Source organism: Eriocheir sinensis, chromosome 3 (assembly GCF_024679095.1).
Source record: "Eriocheir sinensis breed Jianghai 21 chromosome 3, ASM2467909v1, whole genome shotgun sequence".
NCBI lineage: Eukaryota > Metazoa > Arthropoda > Malacostraca > Decapoda > Varunidae > Eriocheir > Eriocheir sinensis.
The window spans coordinates 7,103,547-7,119,025 of NC_066511.1; the positions used below are offsets into that span (position 1 = coordinate 7,103,547).

A 15,479-nucleotide genomic window follows, 5' to 3' on the forward strand; every position below is an offset into this window, starting at 1 on the left:
CCAATTTTTTGCCCTTCGAATGCTGGTTATAGTCTATACTCTATACTCTGTAGGGTGAGACATTTTATTAAGTTCGTCTTAACTTCTGCCTATATCCATCAATCCATTCTCTCTCTCTCTCTCTCTCTCTCTCTCTCTCTCTCTCTCTGACACACACACACACACACACACTCGTGGCGCAACTGGTTAGAGCGCTGCGCTGCCAGGCTTCATGGTCTGACAGGGCGACGGTTCGAGCCCGCTCAGGCCGGATTCTTTCCGTTCACTATAAAAAAAATAGGAGTGGTTACTGTCCCCCCTTGAGCAAGGGGGATGGGGTGTGTGGTGTGTGAGGTCCTGCTGGCAGTACCCAGGGATCGATGATAAAGAGAGCTTGCTCATGTCGGGAGGGTACCTGCTGGCGATTAAGCTGGGGTCACACATTCCCGTATATGCTCCCGACTGCTCCCGTACGAAGGTTGATTGGTAGTTGGCAACCAAATATTTGTAGCTGGCAACTGAATACGTCAAACGTAAGGGCATATTATGTAAAACGTTAGTGAAATTGTGTACAGTCGGGGGGGTTGGTACGTATGACCGGGAGGTGCGTGGCATGGAATAGTCCGTGCGGAAATTTTTGAAATTCAAATCATGGTCGTGGCTCGCACTCCCGTATGTAAAAAGTCAGGCCATCACGGCCGTCTGTTGGGAGCAGCTCCGTCAGACATAAAACGCTTGCCCATCAGACGTAAGCGGCTTCCGTCAATCGTAAAAATTTCCCGACAAACGGGAAATTTTACGTTCGTCCGGGTGCATCTGGCAACAACGCCGCACTGCGGGTTGGCAGGAAGACTCGGGAAGACGCGGCATCGTTGTACGGGGGGTATTTAAGGAACGGCAGGACGCATTGCCGTCAGTCCTTTCACAACACCGGAACAAGAAGGAACAACAAACCAGAAACCAGAATGTGCAAAATGCATGAGGCCAACACAACAGCCTCTGCACATTCAGGTCTCAGACAAATTGATGTGTGGAAAACTCTGAAGCAGTTGGCGAGAATGCCAAAGGCGTTTTCTACTGTCCGCCAGCCCCTGCTGAGTCTGTAGTTGTAGATTCGTTCAGCTTTCATGAGGGTTCGTTGGGGGTAGGGGTCCATCAGGTAGGCGTGCAGAGGGAATGTATCATCACCTACTAAGAAGTACTCTGTGGGTGGTCCAGTGGGATCGGTAGAGATGACCTCGGCGGGGGGCAGTTTTACATTCTGTCTTTCCAGCAATTTAGACAGATGGGTGTGTGCAAAGACACCACCATCAGATTTTGACCCTGTGGCACCAACGTCGACGTAGATGAACTTGTAGTTGGAGTCAACAATTGCCAACAGGACAATGGAAAAGTAGTTGAAGTAGTATGTGGCACCAAGGGCAGGGTTGCAGAGTTGTATGTGATTGCCATCAATGGCTCCCACACAATGCGGCAGGTTATTCGTTCCTCATAGCCACTGGCAACCTCCTTCCACTCTGCAGGCAATTGTGGCATTTTGATTTCCTCATCTCCGTAGACAGAAATGATGGCCTGGCAGGTGTCTGGAACAATTTGGCTGATGGTGTTGTGGGCAACCCGAAAGGAGTACTGCAGGGTCTTATAGGATTCACCCGTAGCGAGGTAATGTAGGGTGATGGCCACCCGCAGGCCAGTAGGAATAGGTTTTCGCCAAAACGTAGGTTTCTTCTGAATGTGGGGGGTGACACGTTCCACTATCTCATCAAAAAGTGTTTTGTCTACCCAGGTGAAGTTTCTGTATAGTTGTGGACATTCTCTGGCCAACTCTTGCATCAAGTTCTCATAATGGCCATGTTCAAGCCTTCGTAGCAGATGTGGCCACACCCACCCTCTCCTCTTCCTCCTTTCTTTCTTCTCTTGTTCTTCTTGATAGGAAGTTTGCTACTGCAAGTAATTCCAAGACTTCGATGTAGGAAAGGATACCTTTCATTAGCTGCGTGTTATGCCTGTTCTCCGGTTTTATTAGGGAGTTCACAAAATTGAACTCCTCCAGGATGAATTCCGCGATGGTGTTCATGGTGCCGATGGAGAACTGCGAATGGGAATGGTGTGGCCATTCCTGCCCTTTTGTAGTTCCCAGATTCCAACCCAGACCTACGTGGTTGACAAAACTGACTGTCTTTGTCTGTGATTGGACAGACGGGGTGTGCCAACCCTTGTCCGGAAACGGTCGAGGTAAGTCCTAAAAAGTCCCGAGACATACAGCCTCAGCTACGCAGGTCTTGTGGGGGCGTGGCATGGGCTTGGCCTGTGTTCATGCAAATCGGGCCGCCAATGCGGGGACATGCTTACGCAAGTCGTAAACACGTACGTAGCGCCCCGTAAGCGGTACGTCGGTCGGGAAGTGCAATACTCGGGGTAATTACGGACGTACACGGCCGGACTATGCCCGACAGAACAAAAAAATGCCGATTACACCTGACGGGAGCTGTCGGGAGCAATATACGGGAATGTGTGACCCAGCTTTACGAGTCCAACACGTGATCAGGCCGTGGTGAATTACACACACACACACACACACTACAAGGAAGAAAGGAAGAAAATTTTGAAACCACAAAAGAGGCAATTTTGAGGAATTATTTCCTTGTCTTTGAAACCAAATTAAGGAAGCGGCAGAATAATAATGATAAAAAAATACATCCAAAAAGGTGACGGTGAAAAATAGAAATAAAATTGTATAGTTGCAAAAGCTGTCCCTCGATACATCGGATCAAATGTAATAGTAAACAAACAAAAGGACTTACAAGGAAAGTGTTAAAAGATAAAGAAGACCAAAGTAAGCTTAAGTGAAGAAAACAAAGGAAAAGAAAATAGAAAGGCAATTAATTAAGTGTGTAAGCAAATTTAGTGTAGAAAAAAAAGCTCAGTACAGAGTAAGGTAGTGTGCGTAGCGAAGTATCTAAGGGCCAGCAGTTTCACAGTCCAATACAGCAATTAAGTTTATAAGTTCCCAAACTAAACACAAAATACTACGAAAATTTCTTGTACTAGGCTACAGTACGTGTTTGGTGTCGATATAAAAAGGATGAAATTTTAGGAAACCACACAGGAAATCTCTTAAGTGTCTGGTATTAAGTGGAAAAAGCAGATCATTGTGGAGCATATAGTTTGGTTTGGGCGCTTAAAATTACAATGACACGGTGTTGGACTGTTGAACTTGCCCTAAGTGTGAAGAAGAATCAAGGAGGACGTGAAAAGGAAGAAGATAGCACCAAGACCAGGACCAAGAGGCGAGCATATGTGTTTACGTTGCGTCATGTGGCCGCGGCGAGGGGCAGCTGCTGGAAGGGAGGTGAGTCACGGGGCACGTGGGCTGGTACACCTGCACCGCCTTCTGGGGAATACATGAAACGGGACGCGCGCGATGAAGTGGGGTGGTGTTTAGGGTTGGCCTCGATAAGGTATTTTGGTACGATTCGTTTTATCAACAACGCGCCGATATCCCGACCCTTAATCAACCAACTGATCTACTGTAGTCATATATATATTCGGTAAAATTCTAGAGTTTGCCCATACTCCCCCCTCCCCCCCATACAACCCTGGGGACCTGGTGGGAATGCGGGGTTTCGGGTGGGGAACACGAAATCCGTCGCATTCGCGTATTTTTTTTAGTGTGTGTGTGTGGGGGGGGGGGGGATAAAAACTCCCTAGATCTAGGGAAATTTCCTAAATTTAGGGAATTTTCCTCCCACCACCATTAAAACAAGCGTTTGTGACGAATTTAGTGTTTCCCATAAGAAAACCATGCACTCAGTGGATCCCCAAGCTTGTTTTGGGAGAGAAGTGTAGTGAACCCACCAAACGATGCTCACCTCACCATCTGGCGTGGCACCGGCAGCCTCCACCACACTCATGCCCTCTCACTAGTAGGTTGTCACCTCATTGCAAGGTTTCTGTCCTCCATGTAGAGTCTGTGGCACCAAACACAGTGTATCATCATTGTTTATCACTGACACAAGTAAAACTACTGGCTAGCCGGGATCCATCCAACACCGCACCTTTAACAATACTGCAGCTTGTGCAGGAAGTGCAGGCTCTCGAACCTCTTGCCTGAGCTGTTTGAACACGTGAATACTTACTGACCGGATTTTGAATCTGCTTCACGGGCTCGTATTCCTAGTATACAAGGTGATTGTGGATATTGACTCCGTGCCTCCAGAATATGATAATACGCCTCCATATATCATAGTAAAAAATAAAAAAAAAGTACTTAAAAGTAAAGAAGCCGAATTAATTCCCTTCCCCCAACGATCTTGGGGGACCTGCATGAACTCGGGGTATTTGGGTGGGGGAGCATATTTAAACTACTGCAACTCGACCCCCCTGCTAACCAAGGGGGGGCTGTGCCTCCCCCTGGACCCCCCCCTCTTAAAGGTGCGTGTTCTAAAAAAAAAATAACCACGCGTGGTGGACCTGGTCTCACATGCGTGGGCCAATGGCTAACTAAGCGTACCATCACTAACCAAGCATACCATTGGTAATAGTATTAGGTAAAGGTGCGTGGTCTAAAAAAAAATAACCACGCGTGGTGGACCTGGTCTCACATGCGTGGGCTAATGGCTAACTAAGCGTACCATCACTAACCTAGCGTACCATCGGAAATAGTATTAGGTAAAGGTGCGTGTTCCAAAAATAATAATAAATAACCACGCGTGGTGGACCTGGTCTCACCTAGCGTATTATTGCTAACTGGATCGTTTGCAACGCTGCTCGTATTGCAATGGCGTCGCCATGTAAACACATCGTCCATATGTATAATATGTCCTTAAGTACAATATGGAGGCGTAATATTGTATTTTCGAGGTGCGGAGTGATTTTCAGTAATTACCTTGCGTGGTTTCCGTACATTGTAAAAAACCCCAGAATGTATGAAATTTCCCTACATCTAGGGTATTTTTCAACCCCTCATAACTCAAAAACTATGCATTTGCGACGCATTTCATGTTTACCACTGCATTCCCCGAAGTCTCAGTGGCCCCCTAGCCAATTTTGGTTGCGAGGGGTGAGTATGGGCAAACACTAGAATAACACCATATATTCTGTTAACCTTTAAAAGTTGTAGGGGTAAATCTTAGGAATAGCGGCTCCACCCCCTCCACCACCCCTGACCCCCCTACACCCCAACACAAGCCTGGGGACCTGTAGGGAACTGCGGTATTGGGGGGAAGGCAAAATCACTGAAAAATGGGCTTCCAAAGTATCCCTAGAAAAATCCCTAAATTAAGGAAAATTCCCTCGTCTCGAAAGTAGGGAAAGTCCCTAACTTTATAACCTAACAGCTAACAGGGGGCTTTGCCCACCCCTCAACCACCCTTCTAACCAAGGGGGGCTGCACCCCCCCTGGACTCCCCCACATGTATGATGCACCATAATTATTTTTTTTTTTTATTTATTTATTTTTTGGTGGGGGAGCGTATTTAAACTACTGTAACCAAATTTTACATAACCTAGCCTCGACCCCCCTGCTAACCAGGGTGGGCTGTGCCCCCCTGGACCCCCCCCCCATATGTATGATGCGTCGTAATTTTTAATTTTTTTTTGGGTATGGGAGCATATCTAATTTATTATAACCGAACTTTACGTAACCAAACCTGTAACGGGGGGGCTTCACCCCCTTCGACCCCTACTGCTAACCAGGGGGGCGGGCAACATCCCCATACGTATGATGCGCTAGTAAAACTAGAGAAGTGCAACAGTATATGAGACCTTAGAAAGGTTATTATTCTCGTGGGGGCAATATTGGAGGCACGTGCTTGTCACAGCTTGATGCACCCACGAAGCACCAAATAAGTGCACACCATGTGACACACCCATGTAACAGCAGTAATTTTGAGTGGAGGTAGAGGAGGAGTATATGAAGAAGAAAGTATAACATATGAAGAAGTAAATCAAGCAATGAAAAGATAAAAAAATGGAAAGGCAGCAGGAATTGATGGAATTACAGCAGAAATGTTGAAGTGTAGAGGAGATTAGGTACTAAATGGATGGTCATGTGAAGTGGCATGGGAGGGGGGGGGGGGTGCCAGCAGACTGGACAAAAGCCATCATTGTCCCACTTTACAAGGGGAAGGGCAGGAGAGGGGAGTGTGGGAGCTATAGAGATATGTCTGCTGAGTATACCCGGAAAGGTATATGAAAAGGTCATAATAGAGAGGATGCAAAGACTTACAGAAGAGAAAATCAGTGAAAAACAAGAAGGCTTCAGGAAGGGAAGGGGATGTGTGGATCAGATATTTGCCTTCAGGATGGTAGTAGAAAAAAAATAGAAAAAGGAAAAAAATTATACGCTGCCTTCATGGATTTAGAAAAAGCTTATGACAGATTCAATTGGCTGGCATTGTGGGACGTTTTAAAGATATATGGTGTGGGAGGAAAACTGCTTAATGCAATAAAGTCTTTCTATGAGGATGCATCCGCATTTGTCAAAATTAGTGGAGAAACAAGTGAACATTTTGAGATAAAAGTGGGCTTGAGGTAGGGGTGTGTCATGTCACCATGGTTGTTCAATATTTATATGGATGGTATTATGAGAGAAATGAAGGGCAAAGTTGGGGAAGGTGGAGTAAATATGTATGCTGAGGGAAGGAAGTGGGTGCTGAATTCAGTCTTATTTGCTGATGACACGGTGCTCATTGCAGAAAATGAAAGTGACTTACAAAATTTGGTCAGTGTTTTTTATAGTGTATGTAAGAGGAGAAAGCTAAAAGTAAATGTTAACAAAAGTAAAGTGATGGTTTGTGAGCGAAGTAGAAGTGAGGTTGTGGATTTTGTATGCCCATATTGAGTGGGAATTGAATGTGAAAAAGAATGCAAAATAATTTTGAATGGTGAAGAAATGGAGGAGGTTAATGAGTTTAAGTACCATGGATCAGTTATGTGTAAGCATGGTGGTACAGAAGGAGAGACAAGAGAAAGGGCATTGCAAGGAAGAAAGGTGGTGGGGTCTTTGGGACGTATCATGAATGGCAGAAGTGTGAGCAAGGAGGTTAAGAGGGATTTGAGAAATACAGTAATAGTACCAACCCTCACATATGCAAGTGAAACATGGGCCTGGAATGAAAGTCAGAGGTTTAGAGTGCAGGCAGTGGAAATGAGTTATTTGAGGAGTGCATGTGGTGTGAGTAGAATGGATGGAATGAGTAATGAAAGTGTGTATGAGCGTTTTGGAATGTGTCACGTGGGTGAAGGGAAGCAGTGTGGAGTGGTGTAAGAAGTGAAGCAACAGACTTCAAAGTGATTTGGCCACATGGAGTGAATGGAGGAGAGTAACGGCACGATTCCACCGAGGCAACATGTAGCATGCGACATGACTGGCTTTCAACAAGAATGTTGAATGTGGCTTTCAACAAGGAGACATGTTGCCTGCGACAAGGCAACATCGTTGTTGCTTGTTGCATGCTACATGCTGTGTTGAATGTTGAATGCAACAAAACCTTTTCCACCAATTCAACAAAAACTAAGCCAGTTGTCAACACGATGTCTCAGCAGACAGTAGCTGCTGCTTCATATCTAATGCTGTGTAATGCTCGCAGAAAAAAAAAAAAAAAAAAAGCCACCGATGGTGGAAGAGAGAACTTTTTATGGGCAGTAATGTTTCTCAAAATGATTTTATTGAAAAATTACTGTCCGATGACCAATCACTTTTCAAAAACTTTTCACGGATGAGTGTGGAAGATTTCAATTACCTTCTCGACAAAGTGAGTCCCAGGATTAGGAAGAGTGACAAATTACCGGAAAGCCGTACCACCTAAAATCAGACATGTATTGGTTGTTCAGCCTGATGTTCAACTAAAGATGAGTAGCCAGGCCTTGGGTTGTCCACATCCAGAAGGAATATAAGCAGGTCATAGGAAAACCATTTACTCTTCTTATTGGGCGAGGATCCAGACTTCTTTTGGGTTAGGCTTTTGTGTTCATGGCGAAAAGCATCTTGATCTTCTTTTTTATCATTTCCACGTCACAGTAGATTTTTTCTGCTATTCCCGCAGTGCATCTAATTTTGCATGGTTATTCTTGTAGTCTTTTAAGCGTATATCCCATAGGACAATATGTTTCCTGTAGTTTTCTATAAATTCCACGTTTTGTTCCTAGGGGCCAATTCATTTTGTTGCTTTCAACAAGGTTTGTTTCCCGTGACTGGTGGGAAGGCGTTCAACACTAGGCAACAAGCTAAAACTTGTCGCATGCGGCAGGCAAAACGGTATCATGTTGCCTTCTTTCACATGCCACACTGCTGCATGCTACATGTTGCCTTCTGTTGAACTGGTGGAAACGCATTTGGTTTATTCAACAATGTAGCATGCCACATGTTGCCAAAATGTTGCCTTGGTGGAATCGCACCTTAAGATGACCAGGAGGGTGTGTGTGAGTGAGATAGAGAGAGGGAATGTTAGAGGATGACCTCTAGTGAAATGGAGAGATAGGGTGCAGGAGTATGTCAGGGAGAGGGGTGAAAGATCCTTGAGAAATTTTGATCAGGCAAGGAAGGAGTGTCTGGATAGAGAGAGATGGAAACTCTTCTGGCGTGGCCATCCCCTGGTGGGAGCTCCAAGGAGCAGGCGTCAAAGATGTATGAATGAATAAAATGAAAACTGAAATAGGGGATTATTCATGAGAGGGTAGCCTACTAATTTTGAGATGCTGACTGCTTATTTCTGGACAAAATCTGATGCTGTTTATTATGGAGACAGCATTTTTCTCCAGAAATCACTAAATGATTAACTTTTCAATTGACTGTTGTGCACCCGCCACTGCCGCAGCCGCAAAATAGCGTTCAACTTGCGTACTGTTTCTGTATTTCACTCACTGCTCACAAATATCTCAAGTGGACAAACTAGAACAAAACCAGACAAATTAATGTTTTTCCTGCTGTGTATGCCCCCAGTGTGCATGCGTATTAAACAGCAGAGCGACTTATTTCTGCGAGGAGGTATTTCTTGCAACACTGGCTGGACCGCCGCCGCCGCCATGTCCCGTCCTGCGCTGCGTTATGTATCTCCGCTGCACTATAAATCTAAACAACCCAAACCTAACTTTACGTGCGCCATATGTTCCATATTTGTCTGTTTGAATGGTTAAGCAGATAAAATTCAGTATTTCAAAACTGTAGAGAGCACATTTTTCGATGAACCACATAATCAGTCCATAAAATTATGTTTGTTAGGGGTCGTTCTGAAATACGTGTGAAATACGCTTTGTAACATCCCTCCCCCCTTCCTCCTGCCTTCACCAGCAGCAACTGTCAGTCGTGGCAGGCTAGAGAAATTTTAGGGTTACCACCTGTTCCTTAGAATATGGATTTATTCTGAATTGGAGAATGGGATGTTGCATTCCTTATTTTTCTTAGCTCAAGGTGGCAACCCTAACTGAGACTATTTACATTGTTTTCCACTTTGAGCACTCTTGTCTTGCGGTGAACAAAGGGAACCCACGCTCATGTCTTTGACTTGTACAAAGAGGCTCGCCAGTCCTTGTCAAAAGACCGATTTGGTCGCCTAGGCTGACATTAACCGATAGTCATAAAAACATAAGAACATCAATCTGTGTCCTCCCCTCCCCTTCATGATCTGTCACCCAGCAAGGGTCTGTGGTTCCTCCTCGGAGGGACGTATGCGCTTGACCCTGACAGCCTCCATATAGCCTCTGTCCCTACCTGTGAGGTGGCGGAAAAAAAAAGCGTCATGTCAGCATTAAAAAAACTTTTGGATTTTGGAATTTCGGATAAAGGATTCTCAACCTGTATTAGTTTTTCATGATAAGTTCGTATCCATTAGGTTAATGTAAATTTTCTTAATTTAATAATAATTTTTTACCCATTGAGTGATGATAGGTTACATTTTTTTTCTAATTTTTCTAATTTGCTCTGTGAGAAACTTTTTTTTTTTCACAGCATAGGAAACAACTCAAGGGCAACAAAAAGAAATTGTAGAAAAAAGTCCGATAATTGTTGCTCCAAAAAGCAAAAAGTAAAGAGTGGCCAAAAGAGAGGTCAATTTTGGATGGAGAGGTGTCTTGATACACTCCTCTTGAAAGAGGTCAAGTCATAAGCAGGAGGAAATGCAGACAAAGGAAGGCTGTTCCAGAGTTTACCAGTGAAAGGGATGAAAGAATGGAGATGCTTGTTAACTCTTGCATAAGGGGTTTGGACAGTATAGGGATGAGCTTGAGTAGAATGTCGAGTGCAGCAGGGCTGCAGGAGGGGGGGAGGCATGCAGTCAGCAATGAAAATATCGATAGAAGACAAAGAATTGCAACATGGTGGAGGAATTTAAGAGGTAGAAGGCTGTCGGCAAGAAGAGGGGAGTTGATTAGACGAAGAGCCTTAGATTCCACTCGGTCCAAGAGAACTGTGTGAGTGGAGCCCCCCCACACGTGAGATGCATACTCCATATGAGGGCGGACGAGGCCTTTATAAGTGGAAAGCTCCTGTGCGGGGGAGAAGAACTGGCGGAGACGATACAGAACGCCCAACCTTGAGGAAGCTGATTTAGTAAGAGAGGAGATGTGAAGCTTCCAGCTGAGATTTTGAGCTAATGATAGGCTGAGGATGTTTTGTGTAGAAAGTGACAGCTGAGTGTTGTCGAAGAATGGGGGATAGGTGTTTGGAAGATTGTGTAGAGTGGATAGGTGGAGAAATTGGGTTTTTGAGGCGTTGAAGGACACACTGTTCTTCTTACCCCAATCGGAAATGATAGCAAGGTCTGAGGTCAAGCGTTTTGCAGCCTTCAGTCTGGAGTCTTGTAATTCTTGTTGTTAGGGTCTTTTGTTGAAAGAAGTTGAATAATGCGGAGTAGAGTCGTCAGCGTATGAGTTGATGGGACAGTTTGTTATGGAAAGATCATTGATGAATAACAGGAAGAGAGTGGGTGATAAGACAGAGCCGTGTGGGACACCACTGTTGATAGGTATAGGGGAAGAACAGTGACCGTCTACCACCGCAGAGATAGAATGGCCGGAAAGGAAACTGGAGAAAAAGGAACAGAAAGAAGGATAGAATCCGTAGGAGGGTAGTTTAGAAAGTAAAGCCTTGTGCCAGACTCTATCGAAAGCTTTCAATATATCTAGTGCAACTGAGAAAGTTTCACTGAAACGGCTAAGAGAGGATGACCAGGAGTCAGTTAAGAAAGCAAGAAGATCACCAGTAGAACATCCCTTGCGGAACCCATACTGGCGATCAGATAGAAGATCAGAAGAGGATAGGTGGTTTTGAATCTTCCGGTTAAGGATTGATTCAAAAGCTTTAGATAGACAGGAAAGTAAAGCTATAGGGCAGTAGTTTGAGGGATTCGAACGGTCACCCTTCTTAGGCACAGGCTGTATGTAGGCGTACTTCCAGCAGGAAGGAAAGGCAGAGACGAAAGAGTTTGACCAGGCAGGGTGTCAGCACAGAAGCACAGTTTTTAAGGACAATAGGAGGCACTCCATCAGGCCCATAAGCCTTCTGAGGATTGAGGCCAGAGAGGGCATAGAAAAGATCATTCTTAAGAATCTTAATAACAGGCATAAAGGAGTCAGAGGGGAGATGAGTAGGAGGAATATGCCCAGAATTGTCCAGAGTGGAGTTTTTACAGAAAGTTTGAGAGAAGAGTTCAGCCTTAGAGATAGATGAGATGGCGGTGCTGCCGTCAGGGTTAAGAAGAGGGAAAGAAGAAGAAGTGAAATTGGAGGAGATATTTTTGGCTAGGTACCAGAAGTCTTGGGAAGAATTAGAAAAAGCAAGGTTGTGGTATTTTCTATTAATGAAAGAGTTTTTGGTAAGTCGGAGAATAGATTTGGCACAACTCCAGGCGGAAATGTAAAGGTCATGATTAGCAGGAGTGTGAAGGCTTTGGTACCTTTTGTGAGCTGCCTCTCTATTTGTAATAGCATGAGAGCAAGCGTGATTGAACCAAGGTTTTTTAGCATTTTTAGCAATAACTTACTTGCTGAGCAGCTTGGCAAATAACTATACAACATCAGCCTTATTTAGCACTGCTCAGTAAATAGCTTCATCCTTTAAGAAATTAGAGTGGGACAGCATGTGAATCAAGGTAGGTGGCAAATAGCCCCATTTAGCGTGAGAATTAGGGGGATGAACGTGGTCACTCTAACTGAATTCGCGCTAATTGAATAAAGTAACCAATATGAAAAAAATTATTTGGTGCACACGTGGGTCTGACTTTTGGGTTTGATAATTACTCAAAATAATCACTCACATTAAAAAAACAACCCTACGATTGGCTGAGCTCTGAAAACATGCTTGTGATTCGCTGGGAGTCTGATGACGTCATCGCCGGCGCTCACCCGGTCAGGGGCCTCGCTGCCTTAAGGCAGTATCACACTTGGGCAACCGGCAAATCCAAATTTTCCAGGTGTGGGTTACACCCGGCCAAGGTCAGTTGCCCGTGTCTACATTCACAACGTGAACAAAGCACTTGCCCTGTATCAACATGGCGTTGTCTGCTAAAGTAAGGGCTCTCGCGGCTTGTGCCGTGCATCATGGTGGCTTGTGCTGCACATCATGGCGGCTTGTGCCGCGCATCATGGCGGCTTGGCACAATTTTCAAAATTCAGTCGTGGTGGCTGCTTGCGCTAACTGAGGCTTTCGCGCTAATTAATTATTTTCTTGGTAGATGGTGGCTCGCGCTAATTGCGGTTCGCGCTAATTGATCTCGCGCTAAGTGGGGCTCTACTGTAATGTTGTATGAATCTGTTGCTGCCTGACCCATTTTGAGGCAGGCCATCAAGATGGCTTTTCTGTGCATATATATATATATATATATATATATATATATATATATATATATATATATATATATATATATATATATATATATATATATATATATATATATATATATATATATATATATATATATATATATATATATATATATATATATATATATATATATATATATATATATATAAGCTACTGTATATGATTTGTTATTACAATTGTTCAACTGATTGCCTTACAATACAGTAAATTAACCAATTCTACTTGTATTTTTTTACTGGTAATGGAACCTATCAATTTGTCTACCGCGAAGAAGGCGAAGTGTCATTCCAGAATATGGCTCTGGTGATGAAGATTCTTGTGGTGAATTCTACTGTCTATCTTCAAATTATGACTCCTCATTGAACGAGGGATGGAAAATTGCAGCAAAAAGAGCAAAGAAAGTGTCATCCTTTTGTGCTGACTGTGAGGGTAGTCCATTCATGTGCCTGGATTGCTTCAATGTGAAACATCATGGCTAATATCATGCGAAGGGAGAACAATGAACTCAAAATATGGGAATGCACATCTTTTGTGTATTTATTATGTGTTCCAAGCCAAGGGTATTTATTTGTCCTGAACAGGAAGAATAATTTTTTTTTCTTTTTAAATGATTTTTTTTTTTTTTTGTCGATATTTATACTCTGATGGAAAACTATTGGGGATATTTGAGTTTTTTTTTTCAACCACTCAAGTTAAAAAAAGACCAATTAAATGTAATCTACCATATTTCATATTAATTTCAATTCAAGGTAAAATTGAAATGGTTTAATGGTCAACAAACAATATTATTTTCATTGATTATCTTTCTTTAATGCCTTTCCATAGAAAGAGAATCTTTAATACAAAAAAAATATTAATAGGTGGATCTTATAGTGGATAATTAGGAGGATAGTAATTAGCATCAAAATGACCACCGGTGGGTCAGGCCACAACAAGGGAATAAACCACCTGACCCACCGGTGGGTTAGGTCGCAAGGAATGTGTTAACAACCCCAGATTAGGGAGCCATGAGAATCAGGCATTAGGGCAGATAGGTAGCAATATTGATTGACTTTATTAAGCTCAAGAAAATATCACTAATTATTATATATTATGATTTCCAGATGTAACAAAAAATGTTTTACTTCTGTCCCACCTGTGCCAATCTCCTGATTGTGGAGGAGAGTTCTGAGGTCAGTATTGTTATTTTAAAGTATTGCTTTTGGGTTAGATAATTATTTATCATAATTTGAAGACTCCAATGATTTTCATGTATATACATATTATACATTGTATAATGATCAGGGCCAGATGTAGACTTGGCTAGGTCCCAGGTTATTGATGTCTGGAGGCCCCTTTTTAAGAATGTAAGCCAGAGGGTGTCACAAGTGTGCATGGCAAATGTTATGTTGTAAGGGTCTTAAAAACCTGAAAATATTTACATAGATTAACTTTTTAATAAATGTTATTGAGAATTTTGGCTCTGTGGAAACAGTTTTGCAAGACATCTGTCACCCTTTGTTCCCCCTTTGGTGGTGCCACTGAAGGGGCAAAATTGAATGAGAAATGAGGGGGGTATGACCCCAGGTGCTCTCTTGTGATGATGCCTCTAGTTACCAAATTTCTGTACCCTATCAGTAACATCATGGGGTCCAAATGAGCATATGTGACACCACCTCATGAGTTACATAAATCTGATAATAGTTTGTGCTGATACATGTTGGTCTGGCACGTAGTACAGTACTGTCTCCAGGGTTGCAAGTTTCAAATTTGCGATTCAGCGAGTTTGCAATAGGGACCCCAAAAATTAGATTTTTATTGAAAACTGAAATTGCGATATGACCCGAAAGGAAAAGGAAAAGGCTACTAAAACCAGGTTTTTTCAGACCTTGTTGTGGTCCTTGATTCCCATTCTCGCTCTTACCCACCCCCTGCACCTTTCCATTGGCCGCGGGAAGCATGGTGAGTGGGATCCGGGCAGCCAAGCGCATGTGTGCAAGCAGCCCTGACCGCGCGCCGGGCCCGAGCAGCTGACGGGCGGCTGATGATGGTGAAGGTGATGATGAGCCCCCTGCATTGGCACCACCCAAACGGCACCTTTATCGGGGCCTGTGCGTGTGTGGCTGTGCCCATCGTGGGCCCAGGCTCGTCAGTCTGCCAATTCCTGCCTTCCACATGTTGTGCAGGACCTCTTTCTTTTCTTCCATCTCTTCCTTTTCAAAAAGAAGAGATGGAAGAAAAGAAAGGGGTCCCGCACAACATGTAGAAAACAAGAACTGGCAAATTGAGAAGCCCAAACCCACAACAAACACAGCCACACACACACGGGCCCCGACAAAAACACCGTTCAGGCGTCACAGATGCAAAGGCCACGCCGCCGACACTCATCATCACCATCACCATCATCAGCCGCCCGCCAGTTGCTCGGGCCCAGCACGCGGCCTGGGCCGTCCGCACACATGTGCTTGGCCACCCGGATGTGTGGCCCAGCGCAAGAAGTTGATGGTTTTCAATTTTCCCCATAAGAATAATGGTTCAAAGTTTGCGATTTCAACGTTTGCGACCCGCAACATCGACCTATTAATCGCAAACTTGGAGACAGTACTGTACCTGTAAATTTATTCTTAGAGCTTAGAACTATTAGCTTTTTTGAAAGGACCTGAATTCAGCTTCTTTGCTCAGAGAAATGGGTGTGTATACT

The 15,479-nt window shown here is 43.9% G+C and overlaps 1 long non-coding RNA gene across 1 annotated transcript; it reads left to right on the forward strand.

Annotated features, from left to right (window-relative positions):
• The first annotated feature begins 3,317 nt into the window (after positions 1-3,317).
• On the forward strand, positions 3,318-15,045 carry LOC127004235 (uncharacterized). Its single transcript, XR_007757704.1, has 3 exons — positions 3,318-3,440; positions 13,903-13,971; positions 14,665-15,045. It is a non-coding gene; the product is annotated as an uncharacterized LOC127004235 (long non-coding RNA).
• Positions 15,046-15,479: the final 434 nt, after the last annotated feature.